General features: G+C 37.3%; 1 pseudogene; it reads right to left on the bottom strand.

Annotated features, from left to right (window-relative positions):
• Positions 1-3,004: 3,004 nt before the first annotated feature.
• On the bottom strand, positions 3,005-4,089 carry LOC110676937 (annotated as a pseudogene).
• Positions 4,090-9,041: the final 4,952 nt, after the last annotated feature.

The following is a 9,041-nucleotide window of genomic DNA, read 5'->3' as shown; positions in this document are numbered from 1 at the left end:
TTACAAGTAATCCGTGTGGAAATTTCTAAAGGCAGTAGCGTTGGAATGTTAAAGAATTTTGATAAGAAACTTTTTGAAAAACAAATGGAAAACGAAACAAACGATCTAATATCCAAAACCATCGCTCCCTAAAAATATAATTCCAAGCCCAGGGGAAAAGAAAACATTGATTGTTAAAGTAAAAACCTAATTTGAAATTTATACAACCTCTAAACAACACTAAAGAACATAGCGATTATATTTTCAGTATTTCCTGATTCCTGATGGGTCTATTTTATTTTGTTCATGAGTTCAACTTCAGTTCACCAATTCTTTATACATAAATTGTCAAGTATTTGAAAGTATGAGCAATACCATTGCAGTTCCATAAATATTAAATCAAATAGATTAAAGGATTAGAGGATTGTTCAAATCTAATCTAACTCAAGAAAGCTTTTACATATTCTCCAGCTTAGAACTTCGAAACAGTTTTGGAAAACAGATATATGTAAACGATTAATGTTATATTATAAAGGCCAACTTAAAATCATTCCAGTAAAGTTTTATGAATTTTCAGCATTAAAGTTTGCGGTAGTTAACCTAACCAGGTCTTTAATTCTTTTAGAAATCGCAATTAAAATTAACGTTGAATTTATTTAATTAATGGCATGCTAAAAATAATTTTCCTGTATTTATTTTCAATCGGAAGGGCGAAACTACGGGCAGTGTACCAACTAGAATCCATAGAAAATGTTGAGACATTAACTGCGGTGCAAGTGGGTAAATGGGGTAAGTGAAAATAACATGAATATTTTAGTGAATATATAAATGTAAGTTCCAAGATCATGCGTGATTCTTCAAGGCCATACAGAACATTACGACAGACAAGAAAACGAAAGATTGTTTATCTGCCAAATATGACTTCGTAACAACTTAATGGCGTGCAATGTTTTTGATATTTTTGATGGAAAAATGTTGCGAGAAACAATTTTCTTTGCTACTTCTAAGTTTCCCTCTCAAATAATTTTAAAATTAAATAAAAAAGTTGAGAAATTAATATGATGTGAATTTAAAAAAAAAATATTAATTGAAACACCATTAGTTTTCTAACCACATGGGGTAATTGAAAATTTTCTCATTAGATGTTGAATTTATATTTGCTCTTTAAATAGCCATATGATAGCATTTACCAACTAAGCTACCGAACCACTTGGTCACCCAATAACTGAGTTGGTTACAAGTTTAGAAATCAAATTCCCGCAGACCCCTTTCATAACCCATATCCATCCATCTCATATAACTACACACGCGGACAGAGTGAGTGCGATTTGTTTTAGTGTTGAAACTGTTTGCCCATCGTACCTACATCGCTTCCACAACAACAGTACTGTGGATGAGTAAAGATGTGGGAAGGCTATCGTCTAGCATACAAGAGTCCTGGGTTCAAATCCCAGCCGAGCACGTGGATTTTTTTCATAATTTCACCCATAATTTGTCCATCTTTACCACGCGTAATGAGTTAATAAATTTAATTATAATTATTTGTTCATTATATTTTTTTTACATTATAAATTTATATCAACCGACAAAAGAAATTCTAGGAGCAATTTGATTAACCATTGAATAGTATTTGAATCGAATAAGGAACAGTAATTATTCCACCGGGGATTCTAAATTATTACTCCAGGAATCGTAATGATTATTCCGGGGAATCTAAATGATTCCTTCGAAGAATCCAAATTATTCATCCACAGAATCATTGATTCAACCGAGCAATCGTAATGATTCCTCCGCAGAGCCAAATTGATTCCTCCGGGGAATAGTGATAATGCTTCTGAAGAATCTCAATGATTCACCCGGGAAATAGTGATGATTCCTTCGAAGAATCGTAATGATTCATCCAAGGAATCGTGGGGTAGGGTGAGGCATGACGAACCCCTAAGGATTGACTATTTTTTGCTGAATGTGACCATTATTCTTTTTTTGTTTTAAATTAAATGGAACCGTTTAACATGTTTTCTATGATGCATAAAAATAACAGACTAAAAAAATAAAAATTTCAATTAATAAAATGAGTAAACAAAATATACCTACGTTTTTCGATTGGCTTAAATACGCTGCGGGGCAACAAGGGATGGAATAGGATAAAAACTATCTCCACTGAGAGATACAGGAGGGTCTTCTCTTCTTCGTAGTATAACACAATAACGTGTAAATCCATTCGTTTGTTCGGTAACAACAAGCTACATACTCGGTTACCAATGGCTTTTAGGGCGAGACCTCAAGTTATGCGAGAATTGTCACCTCAGAACCCAATTATTTTATTTTCTATAGTTTCTCATCTCATTGATACGCATTGTATATTCTGTATAAAACTATACATCTTAAATTTTGTTCGAGCAGAAAATTATTGAATTATTTCATAATTTGGAGATATAAATGCATTACTTATTTTATTGTTCTAGAAATAGAAAGAAACGATGAAAAACGACTCTATAACGGCTCAATTCTATAAATACAATTTAACCAATGAATGTGATAAAGCTTAAGCAACTAGTCTGAGCATTGCTAAATTTATTTTAATTATATTGAAAAAAAATCTTTTCAAATTCATATTATCTCTTGTAACTTTTATCAAGGATAGTAGTTGGATGAATCTCAATTCAACAATGTATAATGTTTTAATAAAATTCATTCAGTTTCAAAATTAAGGGCTGCTCATCTTGCACCGTCCTCCCCTAATGATTCCTCTGGAGAATCTAAATTATTCCTCCACAGAATCAATTTGTTTCAACCAAGGAATATTAATGATTCCTCCATAGAGTTAAATTGATTACTCCGGGGAATTGTAATGATTGGAGCAGAGAATCGTAATGATTCCTACGGAGAATCATAATGGCTCCTCCGGAGAATCATAGTGATTCCTCCGGGAAATCTAAATGATTCCTCAACAGAATCAAATTGATTACTTCAGGGAATCAATTATTATCAATTTAATTCCTCTGAGGAATCTTTTCATTCTACTCATTAACTTGCTACCTTACTTCTGATTATGGACGTTCATTGTGCCTTTCAGCATATGCTGAATCATTCGATTACAGGCATTCATTTAGCGACACTAAAAAATGAGACTGTAAAGGTGAGCTACATACCTAGTGCTCGTCAAACTTACCTCCGGTTATCTACTGAGTCTTGTTATCAGTGGCTGATTTCCCAATGGGGCCGTCATCCTTGAAGTGGAGGAAGATGATCGAGAACAGGAACATTTCGACCATCATTGAGTAGGCGCTCACATAGTACGGATACGCATTGGGATGATCCGTTCATATTGGATGTGGGTGAGTGGCCGCACCGAGACCTGCGTTGTCGAGAATAGATGGGCATATCCGATGCGATCGTAATCGACCTTAAACTGATGCACGCCCTACGCATCGAGGATCTTGAATTTGGCCTGGTAGCGTTCGCCACCGATGTGGCTTAGAGTGGTTCGAACAAATGGATCGATCCGGACGAATTCCAGCTGGACATCGTTGGCCTGGAATGGTTGCCACTTGTCATCGGCAGCCAGGGTTTCAATTTCACGACCGGTTCGGTGATTGTGTTAGCTGCTGGTGGTTGACTTTCTTCCTCTTTGAGGTGTTCAACCGAAAACTCCGTTTTCCACGAAGACCCATTTGCTGATGAATGTGGCCACATCCTGGTTACCCGATTTGTTGTGCAGTTTTGCATTCTGGGCACGCTGAACCGACGACAGGAATGCTACATCAGAGAAGAAATATAGCGACCCGGAGAAGACGACTCGGGCGTTGTTCCGGGCCTGCAGGGCTCCGATCAAGTTCTCTTTCAAACGGCGTGGGGATACTCTTTGATATGGGCGTCCGGAACATAGCTGTTAGCGGTACTATCCGCAGTCAATAATTGCAACACCAAAGGATTTTCCGTATCGGCCAACAGACCGGTTCCTCGCAACAACAGTGGGCCCATGGATTTCTTCCCGACGACGATTTCCGAGTTGATAAAATTCTCCGGGGAAGCCACCACCAAAGAATGGTCTCCACTGTCCGATATGTCGTAGTTCCCGTAGTTCAGATGATCGATAACAGCGGTGATTTATATAAAAAATATCATCGCAATGACTTCCTTGACCCGATAAAAATGTTAAAGCTGGTTATCGTAAGATTAATAAATACAATTACAATTACAATGTGCGAAATAGAAAACAATAGCTGTGTTCAACGAGCTGCTCGAACTTGGTTGCAACCACTTGCGAGTCAGCTTTTGGTGTTCATTGACCCGAATAAAAAATACAATACAAAAACAATATAACGTATTGTAACAGTACCATTCAATATATGGGAAATACAATACAGTATATGTAAACTGACAATACAATTACAGTACAATATATTGTTTTGAACAGTTCACTGTATGGTATATGAGATTTTTGTAATATAATGTATGGGTGGTTAAGTATCGTAACAATACAAATATAGATATTTTCTCATACAAACATTTTGAAAACACAATACGATATAATGTTCATGTATTGTCTTGATTAGCAATTCGTGTATTGTTGTACAATACAAAAACAATTCAACGAACTGTATTATGGTTGCATTCGTCGTTACAGCTAATGTCAAGTGACTTCTAAAAAACTACTTATTTTAACTTTTTGCATATTTTTCACCCAACATTTCTGCTTTCTGAACTTGTTTTGTTTATTTCTTTCAGCAAAGCTACATAGAAAAAAGCAACAGTTGTTTTACGCGAAAATAGGAATTTGACCAAAATTGTAAGGTATAAAACCAATTAAAAACAATACAATTGTCTGTTACAATATATTATATTGTTTTTGAATTGTATATCCAAACAAGAATAATATTGCTTCGACATTCAATTACAATACACTGTATTGTATCCAATACGTTATATTGTACATTAATGGTTTATTCCATTCACTGAATGATACGTTTTTATCCGGGGAGCCACTCCAACCTACTTCGAGTCGCTCGGGTTTGTGTTCATTGAGCCGAGTCCAACCAACTCCGAGTCGCTCGAAACAGGTTGGAAGCTAGAGTCCGAGCTAGTTCAACCAGCTCGCAGTAGCTCGTGTTTTTGACGTTTAAAACGTAAACATTGAGAAAAAAAGCAAAATTCCGAAGCGATACGGATTGTTAAGTGCGCGAATTTTTTTTCACGTGGAATTCCGGTAAATTAGCAAAAAGAGTAAAAAGAGCGTTCATTAAGAAAGCAGCTTGGAGTTGCTCGAAGTAGCTTTGACAGTTATTTGTTGACAAAAAATACGAGCTAGTACAACCAACCCCGAGCAAGTTCGATCAAAGTCATTGAACACAGCTAATATTCTTCTTCTTCTACTCCTCTGGGTGGCGAGGCGAAACAAATCGATGACAAACTGTCAAAAAATGAAACGTCAATCTGACAGTTCATTGTGCACGGAAAAAATCCTACACGGAAAATGGTTTTACTGGGTACCCGACTGGTCCCCAAAATTTAAAGGCGTTTCTTCGACAGTTCAAGGTCTTACTTTTTAAGTCTATGGTCATATCACATTCCTCTAGCGTTCACTAGCGTTCTTGCGCGTCGAAGCAGCAAATGATCTCCACAGAACTCTTTGAACCTCTTCGTTTCGCCTTCAGTATACCAGGTAAGCGCGTTTTCCATATAGTTTGCATTGAGAGAGCTTTGACTCTTTTCTTTTCTCTCCTTTTATCCCTTCTCTACTCCTGCAATATGTTATCGCCCTAAAAGAGAAGGTAATGAGTGAGACCAGGAGTTGAATTATGATAAAACTGAGATTATCTCTCATTTATCTCTAATTTTATGGGGAAGGGGGGAGAGAAGAGGTGGTAACAGTGCATAATAAAACACTACTGCTATAGGATGTTCGGGAATTGTTTGTCATGTCAGTAAAATAAAACACCTACTCCTAATGGTAAATGAGCGGGAGAAACGGGTTTTATCATATCTCTCTCTCTCTCCTTGGGGCTGCTCGTTCGCTGCTGCTATTTGTCAAGCTTGTTACAACTTAATACATTGCCGGTCATGGATCGATACAGGTAGGATGGCTTTCTTCGCTTGCTTCGATAGTGCTTCAAATTCAAATGAGAACGAATTCACCAATGGCTGAGTGAGACCAAAACTGCCACACGGTGCTCCTACAGACTGTTATTGTGATAAAAATTGTCCCTCAAAACTGAGTACAGGGTTCGATTCCCAACGCCATTCTGCACCTGAGAGGATCGAGCAAGCCAGTTAAGCTTTTATTAAGCTACAGTGTAAATGTCGTTTTCCTTTGCAAGTTGCGGGTTCCAAAGCTGGTTACAAAATCCGCACAAGGTAATAAGTATTTGCAACAAGAACACGTGTTTATACAGGTTTTTACTTCACGGGAAACATCATTGTCACATTTGTTCCAATTCTCTTCAACAACTTCAACTACATCGCCTTCAGGAACTGCCTTAGCACCAACGCAACTGAACCTGCCTTATTTATGCAACTATATACGTTTCCTTTATTGTTTTTTGAGCTCTTGAAGACTTTTTTAATCTTGGAACACTTGTGACAAGTGACAATGATGTTTCCTGCGTAATTTAATTCCGATTGTTTTTGAGGATACATAAGGGTTTATTCACAAATTTCATAGCACCAGAATTGGTCATTTTTGACACCCACCTACTTCCTTGTAACACATTTTATAAGAATATTTTTCGAATTTTGTATGAGCTGTAACTGCCGTTATACGCATAATTGTCCCATGTTACTTTTTGTGCATTTTGACTTTTTGTCATCGAACAGTTGATTTTTACGCATAGTTTTAGAAAACTCTTACCAAAAATTAACTTTGTTCGGAAACTCAATGAAAAGCAAGCCATTTGTCCCATTGTTGAATTTCCATGCATAACTGTCCCATTACTGCTTTCTACGCATAACTGTCACACCACAGACAAACAGACGTAACACTTAGAACAAATTTCATTAAAATCCATCGCCCAGTTTACACCATCATCATCTGGTGAGCATGTTGTACGAAAAAGTGTTTCGTGCAACAAGACCGGCAGATGGCGGTAGTGTGAAACGTCAAACGCGAAGAAAAACGATGCGCGCGCCTCTGGTTGTGAGATTTGTATTGTGCTCTGCAAGATATATCCACGTAATGCGATTATCTGAAAATGTCGATATACCGTCGCAGTGATAATGAAAATCACCAAATGTTTCAGATTTAGCAAATTTGAAACATTTGTGTCCTTGAAGGGCGAAAAAATCCAGGCTACTTGAATTTTGACGTTGCGTTTGAATTGCGCGCATATCTTCTGCGCGTTACCACCGCCGCTGGATGTGGATTTAATATAAGCGCCGCAATAACATAGCGAATTTGAAATGATCGTTAAATGTGTGGTCGATGGAAATTTCGTCAGTGTTACGTCTGTTTGTCTGTGGTCACACTATACAATTCGCTGCGCTGATCTCGAACAAAATATTCAGTAGGCAGTTTTTAATTATCTGGTGTTTTGGAAAATCGTTTTGAATATCTTCTTACATTGGCTTTACATCCCATGTGGAACACAACCTGTGTTATATGTTTCTATTATCGGGATGCATTCATCATTCATGCGAGCCTAACGTCAAATTTGATTGAAATTTTCAATATCAAAATACCATTTCCCCTCCGTTTTACAATGAATTTCAGTTGAATTTTCAGGGTCGAGCACAAAATTCTTCTAGTTTCTGGAACCGCGGTCATCGATTAGAAATTTACCGTAATTTTGGATTCATTACGGGGAATACTGAGGTAATTCCACTTGAACAATCAGTAATCACTTTAATTTTGAGTCCATGGCTTGCGACAAATCAACTTCATGATTTAGCAAACCAAGTTGAAATAAAAATGGTTCGACGGTTTTCGGATGGCTTGGCCACATGCTGGGTTGTTCGGAATACCGGTTCACTGGTGGAAGAGGCCATTATATTGGCGAATCCGAAACCTGGCTTGTGACATCATTTCATGTCAACATATCAATTTTCATGAATTTGCAAATCAAATCTAAAGGTGGTTCAGATGTATTTGAATGACTTGACCACATGTCGGATTGTTCCGAATTTCCGGTTCCCTGGGGGAAATGGCCACTACATTGTCGGTTCTGAAACCTTGCTGGCAACATCAAACTTCATAAGTTCTCAAATCAAGGCTAAGGAAGGGTAATTTAAACGTTCTTGGATGACTTGATAACACGCCAGTTTGTTTTAAATACCCTGTTCCCCAGAGGAAGTAGCTATTATGTTGGCGGTTCTGAGACCTATCTTGCGACATATCATATTGGGTTATTCTGAACAACTGGTTCTTCGGTGCAAGTGGCAAATATGTTGGCGATTCCAAAACATAATTTGCGATGTATCAAATATTATGATTTTGCAAACCAAGTCCATAGAAATGTCACATCATGTGAAGATTTTTGTCGTGAATTTTGAGTTAAATATTTACTCCGCAGAATAATCTTGAATTCGCAGATGAGTTTCTTTCAAACCTGCAGCTGGAAGAGTCGATATAGGATTTTTTTTTCTCTAACCTACTTATCTTCTCTTTTTTACACTAACTCATACATTTTCTTTTTATCACACATACTGAAAACTTTGCTTTCCATCCCGAACTATAAAATCGTATTTCTTCACTTCCCCATACATGGCTCCGTTTGGCACATGCCACTTGAGCCTTCATTAGGTGCCTTTTCATAGTCTTTAGGATATACGTCCTCTACATTCGGTACAATCTATAGGTAAGAACGGTCATCCATAGCAGTATGCTTAGTACATAATTGGTCACTACTTTTACCATAACACAAACTCTTGACTCTAATGAACACGCTTTTCTTTATACTATTGTAAAGATTTTAATTTAATATACCACACACATGGTCAATACGAGGCCTAAATGTGTTAAAATCTTCAAAAGCGTTTTTCTCGATTGCATATTTTGGAACATGGGGCAATTATGCGTATAACGGCAGTGTAACACTTCAAGGACACCCACCCCCTTCAGCGTTATG

This window comes from Aedes aegypti, chromosome 2 (assembly GCF_002204515.2).
Source record: "Aedes aegypti strain LVP_AGWG chromosome 2, AaegL5.0 Primary Assembly, whole genome shotgun sequence".
NCBI lineage: Eukaryota > Metazoa > Arthropoda > Insecta > Diptera > Culicidae > Aedes > Aedes aegypti.
This window is presented reverse-complemented; position numbering and strand designations above follow the sequence as displayed.